We start from the raw sequence: 8,958 nt of genomic DNA, 5'->3' as shown, positions 1-8,958 counted from the left end.
TTTCTAGGATGGAAAACCACCGCCTTCCCAAGATTGCCCTGTATGGCGAACTCTCCACCGGCCATCGAAATAGAGGGGCACCAAAGAAGAGGTACAAGGACTCCTTGAAGAAATCCCTTAGCACCTGTCACATCAACCATCACCAGTGGTCTGACCTAGCCTCAGATCGCAAAGCATGGAGGCACACCATCCACCAGGCTGTCTCTTCCTTTGAGAACGCACGCATAGCTGGTCTTGAGGACAAAAGGAGATTGAGGAAGAATCGCACTGCAACAGGACCAACCCTAAATCAGACTTTTCCCTGCAGCCGCTGTGGCCGGACCTGCCTGTCCCACATTGGTCTTGTCAGCCACCAGCGAGCCTGCAGCAAACGTGGGCTATTGCACCCTTCTTAAATCTTCGTTCGCGAAGCCAAGCCGAGAGAGAGAGAGAGATGTTGGAATCCGCCCTGAGCCCAATTTGGGAAAGGGCGGAATATAAATCCACAGAAATAAATAAACAAAAATAAAACTCTAAGATTTGACAAACTTTCTAATATTTTTCCACACAAAAAACCCCCGGAGAAAATAACCAAAACATGTAGAACAGACAGATGGAAATCTTCATCATGCCACTGTGGCCACATAGGAGAAAGTCAGGTTTTGTTGTGACAATTATAATTCAAGAAGCATTTTAAGGTAGATGCTGAGCTTTTATAATTTAATACATCTTCCGAAAATGTCAAGGGTGTGTGGCATATGCAAATGAGTTGTGCTAATGAGTTCCAACACCTCTTTTTCTACGAAATGACCCTTGCTAGCAGACATTTGCTAATTAGGCTAACATAGTTCATCTGTGGATCTGGTGTGGGAGGGAGAGAACTCGTTTTCACCTGGAAAGTTCCATCGATATTGCCTAGTGATTGGTTGCGAACATCACGAGGTTGTGACCTGCAGTTTTCTATTAATATGGCTAATGAAAAGAAATTTGTCCTTGCCTTTACCCTTTCCTCCATGCTGCCAAGAAGTTATTTGTATTACTGGTTACCGTATTTTGAAAAGGAGGGGAATGAAACCGATTAGAAGTGGCAGCTCCATTTTCCCCAGCCCACTGCGCTTCTGGTCAGCTTCTATTTCAATACAAAACTTCTAAATTTATTATCTGAGCATAACCTGTCTGTATTACTGTATAATTGATAGTTATCTGATGTTCACTATTTAATTTATTCAACCTTAGTACCTTTGTATTATTCCAGAAGTTTAATTTTGAAATATTACCGTAATCTGTATAATTTGTTGAAACCTTACTCAAATAAACTGTTTAATTCAAGGGAGGGGGAGACGTAGGAAGTGAGGGGAGAATGGAGATAAATGGGGGCCCATGGAAAGTTAGATGGGACAAAAAGTAGTGATGGGGGGAAAGAAGGAGAGATTGGAAGCAATGATGAAATTCCCTTGTCCTGTAAATCCCAAAGAGCCTTTCTTGTACAATTCCACTAGAGAAAGTTTCAGAACATCTACCAAGGCTTTATAAAATTCAGTGGTTAACCCATCCAAGTCTAGATTTTTATTCAAAGATTATATTATTTGCCTAATTCCCTGAATACCAAAAGTGACCTTTTTAATTCTCCATCTTCCTCATCTACTTGTGAAACATTAAGGTAACACCAAGAAAAATTAATCTTTTCATCAAGTAAATTTTATTATAAAATGGAAAAAAAGTCAAACTATCATCACTCTTATATAAAAGAAGAAGAAGACTGCAGGTTTATACCTTACCCTTCTCTCTGAATCAGAGACTCAGAGCGGCTCACAATCTCCTATATCTTCTCCCCCCACAACTGACACCCTGTGAGGTGAGTGGGGCTGAGAGAGCTCTCCCAGCAGCTGCCCCTTCAAGGACAACTCTGCGAGAGCAATCGACTGACCCAAGGCCATTCCAGCAGGTGCCGGTGGAGGAGTGGGGAATCAAACCCGGTCCTCCCAGATAAGAGTCCGCACACTTAACCGCACACAAAACTTGCCTTAGCATTGCTGGAGGAATCCGGGGAGGGGCCTGACTCAGTGGTAGAGCATCTGCTTGGCATGCAGAAGGTCTCAGGTTTAATCCCTGGCATCTCCAGTTAAAAAGGATCAGGTAGCAGATGATGCGAAAGACCCCTCTCAGAGACCCCCAGATAGCTGCTGCCAGTTCGAGTAGACAATAGTGGCCTTGACGGATCGATTGTCTGATTCAGCATATGGCAGCTTCGCGTGTTCATGTGAATTATCCGATTGCTTCGCTTAATTTGAAAACGAGATCCAATATTTCTGTACTTCTGCAAATCCAGCAGTCTTTTGCGGACAATTAAACCCTGCCACAAGAGAGTCACCTAGGGGTTGTTTAGGTAGTGTCATTCATTGCTGTAATTTCTGGATTTAAACTTGCTTTGATTATGTTCTTACTATAATATGCTCATATGCTAACAAAGATTTGCATAGGTATGCCTTCGCGGCGTCCCCTGTGAAGGGCTTAGACATGTTATCAGTTACATTCACTTGAAACATGCATAAATTATCTGCTTCACACTTACACAACAGAGTAGTATTCTATTTGCATAGATTATTGAAGAACTTCCGAGAATGAGTTTTTAACCCCTTGAGAAGTAATACCCTGACCTAGATACTCCAGGCTAGCCCATACTTACCAGATCTCGGCAGGTAAGAAGGAGCGGCCATCGTTACTAATTGGATGGGAGACCACCAAGAAAGTCCAGTGTCATGAGCAGGGCTTTTTTTTTGTAACAGGAACTCCTTTGCATATTAGTTCACACCTCCCTGATGCAGCCAATCCTTCTGGAGCTTACAGCAGGCCCTGGAATAAGAGCCTTGTTAGCTCCTGGAGGATTGACTACATCAGGGGGTGTGGCCTAATTTGCAAAGTTGTTCCTGCTACAGAAAAAGCCCTGGTCACAAGGCGGAGGCAGGCAATGGAAAACCACCTCACACTCGATCTAGCCGAAAGGCCGGGAAGTCTAAATAGCCTAGCTTATCTCATCAGACCTTGGAAGCGTTGACCAAGGGCCTATACTTGGATGGGAGACCACTATGGAAGGTTAGGAGTATTAGGCCACAAACGGGAAAGAAGAAGACTAAAGATTTAAACCCCATCCTTCTCTCTGAATCAGAGACTCAGAGCGGCTTACAATCTCCTATGTCTTCTCCCCCCACAACAGATGCCCTGTGAGGTAGGTGGGGCTGAGAGAGCACTCACAGCAGCCGCCCTTTCAAGGACAACTCCTACTAGAACTATGGCTGACTCAAGGCCATTCCAGCAGCTGCAAGTGGAGGAGTAGGGAATCAAACCCGGTTCTCCCAGATAAGAGTCCACACACTTAACCACTACACCAAACCACTTAACCACTACACAAAACCTGCACAAGATGGCCAATAAATCCACACAGTCTGGAACGGTCAGAGAAAGGTTTTAGCTGTTACTAAAAAGGAAAAGTGGGTACAAGTACTAAAGCTTCTGATGAATTCTTGGGTGTGATACAGTTTTATACGCTCTTATATGTCCTCTTATTTTCCACATACAGAAATTAAAGCATTAACAATCATTGATTGGGTTATTCGCAGCATAGTTTCATTTCTGCGTAAGCATCAGGGCTTTTTTTGTAGCAGGCACTCATTTGCATATTAGGCCACACCCCCTGATGTAGCCAATCTTCCAAGAGCTTATAGGACTCTTATTGCAGTGCCTACTGTAAGCTCTTGAAGGATTGATGGCTTCAGGGGTGTGGCCTAATATGCAAAGGAGTTCCTGCAAAAAAAAAAAAAAAAAGCCCTGGTAAGCATACATTAATTTTTTCACTCTTGATTGGTTATTTTATCCCTCATAGCTCCCCTCCCCCATTTTTGACAGTTTGCTTGACGTTTCTGTCACAGAAGCATAAAGCATACTTATGTGATATGTTATTGTGTGATTACTTGTTTGCAGTGTTACGCTCTCCCTCTTTCCTGTGTTTCCAGGAGGGCTGTGCATTCAGTAAAGGGTTTACCGAATATTTACCGAATACCGGCCTTTTTGGTGATATCTGGAATTAGGGCATTCTGGATAGGCATCTAAGCCTATTTCTGGAATTCCGAATAGTCGAATTCCAGATATCACCAGTAGTATTCGGAAATATTCGGTGAACCCCTTCTTCAATAGAAAGCAATGGGGAAAGGCAAAAGGCAGTCAGTGATTGCCATTTGGCTCCTACCTGATCTGGTTTGTTTGGGCCTCTGTTGCCTCACAGGCCATCTTTGTGTGACCTGAGCACCTGCTTGTGGTGTGCGTAGGGAGGCTGGACATTTGGATTGGATTTATATCCTGTCCTTCACTCAGAAAGGCTTCCAATCTCCTTTCCCTTCCCCTCCCCACAACAGGTAGGTGGGGCTGAGAATAATCTGAGAGAACTGCTCTTGAGAGAACAGCTCTGATAAAGTTATGGCTGACCCAAGGCCACTCCAGCAGTTGCACGTGAAGGAGTGTGGAATCAAACCCAGTTCTCCCAGATAAAAGTCCATGCAATTAACCACTACACCAAACTGGCTCTCAGCTCTGTGAGAACAGCTCTGTAAAAACTTGTGACTGGCCAAGGTCACACCAGCAGCTGCAAACCTGGTCCTCCTGGATTAGAATCTGCACTCTTAACCACTGCACCGAACTGACTGTATACAGAGGAAGGAAATTCGCCTCTGAACATCTCTTGCCTTTAAAACCCCATGGGGCTACCCTAAGTCAGCTATGACTCACTGACCCTTTCTACCACCAAAGGAATGATCCCCCATATAGGCAAAGGCCAATGGGTTGGAACCCATTTTGTAGCAGGAACGCCTTTGCATATTAGGCCACACCCTCCTGATGTAGCCAATCCTCCTGGAGCTTTCAGTAGGCCCTGTAAGAAGAGCCCTCTAAGCTCTTAGAGGATTGGCTACATCAGGAGTGTGTGGCCTAATCAGGGATGGAATTCTAGCAGGAGCTCCTTTGCATATTAGGCCACACCTCCCTGATGTAGCCAATCCTCCTGGAGCTTTCAGTAGGCCCTGTCAGAAGAGCCCTCTAAGCTCTTAGAGGATTGGCTACATCAGGGGTGTGTCTTTAAAAAAAAAACCCCAGCCCTGATAGGGTCCCATGTCAGCCTAGACCCCAGATAACAGGGTGCCATGGTTTGCACCCGTTACAGTTTTCAGAGTTTTCAAGGATAGTCCAAAGTAGGGATGGGCACGAACCAAACCACGAATCGTGATTTGTGCCACAAAGGGCCAATTCGTGGTTCGTTCTGAACTGGTTCAGCTGATCCTCCTGCACCCGGACACGAAAATGAAAGTTTTATTTGATAGTTGGGAGGAGTTGGGTAGATAGTCAGGAAAGGCATTCAGCTATACTCATTAAATTATGTGTAGTAGAGTTACTCTCATACCTTATAACCAGGGCGGATTAACAAATAGGCTGAGTAGGCACCGGCCTATGGGCCCGCACGCCTTTAGGGGCCCCTGGCTGGTTTGCCTCTCTCTGCCTCCCCACCGGACCTTTGTCCAAGAGGCTTTCGAGAAGATGCCTACAGGAGATATTAGGAGATTATTTACGAGGCCCCCCCTTCCTGAGATTTTGACTGCCTAGGGGCCTCCACAGGGTTTAATCCGGCACTGTTTATAACTCAATCTACAATTTTATCTAATTACTCCTAATCTTTCATGTACCACTGATGCATCTCCGGAATATACTTTTTCTTCCAGTGTGATGCTGAGATACTTTTTGATGCAGTTAATAATATCAATAAATTCCCTTATATCATGTGGAATCCACTACATCTTTCTCTCCCTCCTGACTCAATTTTTTCTCTCTTCTCTCACTCCAGGGTCACCATGTCCTCTCCAAGCCCCCACAAGCACCTATTTCTCTCCCCTCCCTTTTTAATTTTTGTAACCTGATGAAGAGTACTGAGGAATCTGAGAGCTTGCACAATATTTCGTGTCCTTCGGGTTGGGCCTAATGAAAAGGTATTACGTGCATTTGGTTTCTTGTTCTGGATTTTGTGGGGACCGATATGGCCATTGATAACTCCCCCCCATTTACTTAAAGGACAGTGTTGTAATGAGTATAAACAGCCACTGGGGGGAGTTATCCCTGACCTGGATAGCCCAGGTGAGCCCGATCTCATGAGATCTCAGAAGCTAAGCAGGGTCGGCCTTGGCTAGCATTTAAAAGGGTGACCTCCAAGGAATACAGAGTTGTGACACAGAGGCAGCCAATGGCAAACCACCTCTGAAACGTCTCTTGCCTTAAAAACAAGTCTAACTCGCCACCTAGTGGTGCATAATGCTGAAAGAACTAGAACTTCTGACTGCCAGACAATCTTAGGATCTCTTGGCTAGTCTACAAACAATGCCATACAATTATTGTTTCCATTAGGGGCAGAGTTAGGCTTCTTATTCAGTCTAAAATATGAGTTCAACCTGCTGAGTAAAGCCTTTTTCTGTTGTTCAAGACAGGAGGTGCCTACGTGCTGATGATATAATGAATGAGAAGAAGCTTAATGAATCCACAGCCATTATGGAATCAGCAGATCTGACGTAGCTGACCTCTGACAGTCCCTGGCTGAGCTGAAAATGACGTGGATTGAGGTTGGGAAACACGCCTGTGAAAGATCTGAAATATAAAAGACGGCTACCTCAGCCAGTCAGAGACTTTTTGAGAGTATATTTATTTATTAACTATTTAAATTTACATTTGAAGCAAGCGGGCACAGGGTGGCTCACAAAACAGAGAGTAAAACATATCAATAGGGCATTAAAAATAAAAAAAACAATGTAAAATGAATGTTAAACAGCATAAGTGATAAACAGGGAGCCCCATGGCACAGACATTAGCCAATTCCGTAGGGCGTGCAAAACTGCCCTCTTCCGGCTAGCCTTCCAAGATGGAACCTGAAATGAACACCATGCCATCACTAACATCAACAATTGAGAGAGCAATAAAATGAGATTATTTTAGATTGATTTTAGATTTTTATATTATGTAAACTTAATGGTAAATTTTAAATGGTATAGAAATGTATAATTGTTTTATTGTTTAACATGGCTTTTGCCACACCCTGTAAGCCGCCCTGAGCCTGCCCCGGCGGGGAGGGCGGGATATAAATAAATTTTTTTTATTATTATTAGAGTGGTAAGTTGCGGTACTAAGAACATAAGAACATAAGAGAACCCATGTGGGATCAGGCCAATGGCCCATCCAGTCCAACGCTCTGTGTCACGTAAGAACATAAGAGAAGCCATGTTGGATCAGGCCAGTGGCCCATCCAGTCCAACACTCTGTATCACATAAGAACATAAGAGAAGCCATGTTGGATTAGGACAGTGGCCCATCCAGCAACACTCTGTGTCACATAAGAACATAAGAGAAGCCATGTTGGATTAGGCCAGTGGCCCATCCAGTCCAACACTCTGTGTCACAAGGTGGCCAAAAAACCAGGTGCCATCAGGAGGTCCATCAGTGGGGCTAGAAGCCCTCCCACTCTGCGCCCCACCCCCAAGCACCAAGAATTCAGAGCATCACTGTCCCAGACGGAGAGTTCCAACGATATGCTGTGGCTAGTAGCCACTGATGGACCTCTGCTCCATATGCTTATCCAATCCCTTCTTGAAGCTGTCTATGCTTGTAGCTGCCACCACCTCTTGTGGCAGTGAATTCCATGTGTTAATCACCCTTTGGGTGAAGAAGTACTGCGGTCCAAGCTCTGTTCATGACCTGAGTTCGATCCTGGGGTGCGAAAGTTGGGTTCAGGTAGCCGGCTCAAGGTTGACTCAGCCTTCCATCCTTCCTAGGTTGGTAAAATGCATTGGTAAAATGGGAGTGAAGTGTAGATCAGGGGTGGCCAACGGTAGCTCTCCAGATGTTTTTTTGCCTACAACTCCCATCAGCCCCAGCCATTGGCCATGCTGGCTGGGGCTGATGGGAGTTGTTGGAAAAAAAACATCTGGAGAGCTACCGTTGGCCACCCCTAGTGTAGACGACTGGGGAAGGCAATGGCAAACCACCCCGTAAAAAGTCTGCCAAGAAAACGTCATGATGTGATGTCATCCCATGAGTCAGCAACGACTCAGTGCTTGCACAGGGGAACTGATTTTGGTAGTCAGCAATTGTAACAGCAGGAGAATTCCAGATGCTATTTGGTTTTTGGCTTTTTGACATTGTTCCGTGAAACTCCTTGTGGTTGCTACCTGGAGGATGGCAACCTTACTGATTCCTCTAAGCTCGATTACATAGAAACAGACTCCTTTGAAGAGAACATTTTCCTGAGAGAGCTAAAGGGAAGATTTCGCTTCTGTCATCTGTTTCTTGCTGCCATGAAGTACCACACTGGAAAATGAGAACCATTTCCTTTTACAGCAGGAAAAAAAGGGGAATTTTGCCTCGCCGTAAGAGTCAAACATTTTGGAAGGCTGTGGTAAATTATGTGAAAGAAATATTGGGTAGGGAAACACCTTTTGAACCAAGATTAATTCGTCTGGGTTTTCTGGGAGGCTATATAGATGATTCAGAGTTGGAATTAGGATTACATTTGTTTACAGAAGCAACGATGTTATTGCCAGGGGTTTTTTTGTATATTAGGCCACACCCCCTGACTTCACTTGCATATTAGGCCACACCCCCTGACATCACCATTGTTACACATAGGGCATTTTGTAGATAAGCTGAGCAGAAACTCATATCCATAATAGGCCACAACCCCTGATACCAAACCAACCGTAACTGTGTTCCTGCTACCCCCCCCCCCCCGGTTATTGCTATAAACTGGAAAAAGCCAGAATCACTACCAGTGAGTGGTTTAACTAGATTAAGCTTATTGCACTATTATCTAAACATACTATCAAAGGACTAGTAGGAGTAACGCTATAGAACCTGATTTATTTACTAAATATTGGATATTATTCATTTTTTTTGAATGAA

Source organism: Heteronotia binoei, chromosome 1 (genome assembly GCF_032191835.1).
Source record: "Heteronotia binoei isolate CCM8104 ecotype False Entrance Well chromosome 1, APGP_CSIRO_Hbin_v1, whole genome shotgun sequence".
Taxonomy (NCBI): domain Eukaryota; kingdom Metazoa; phylum Chordata; class Lepidosauria; order Squamata; family Gekkonidae; genus Heteronotia; species Heteronotia binoei.
Note: the sequence above shows the minus strand (reverse complement) of the source record.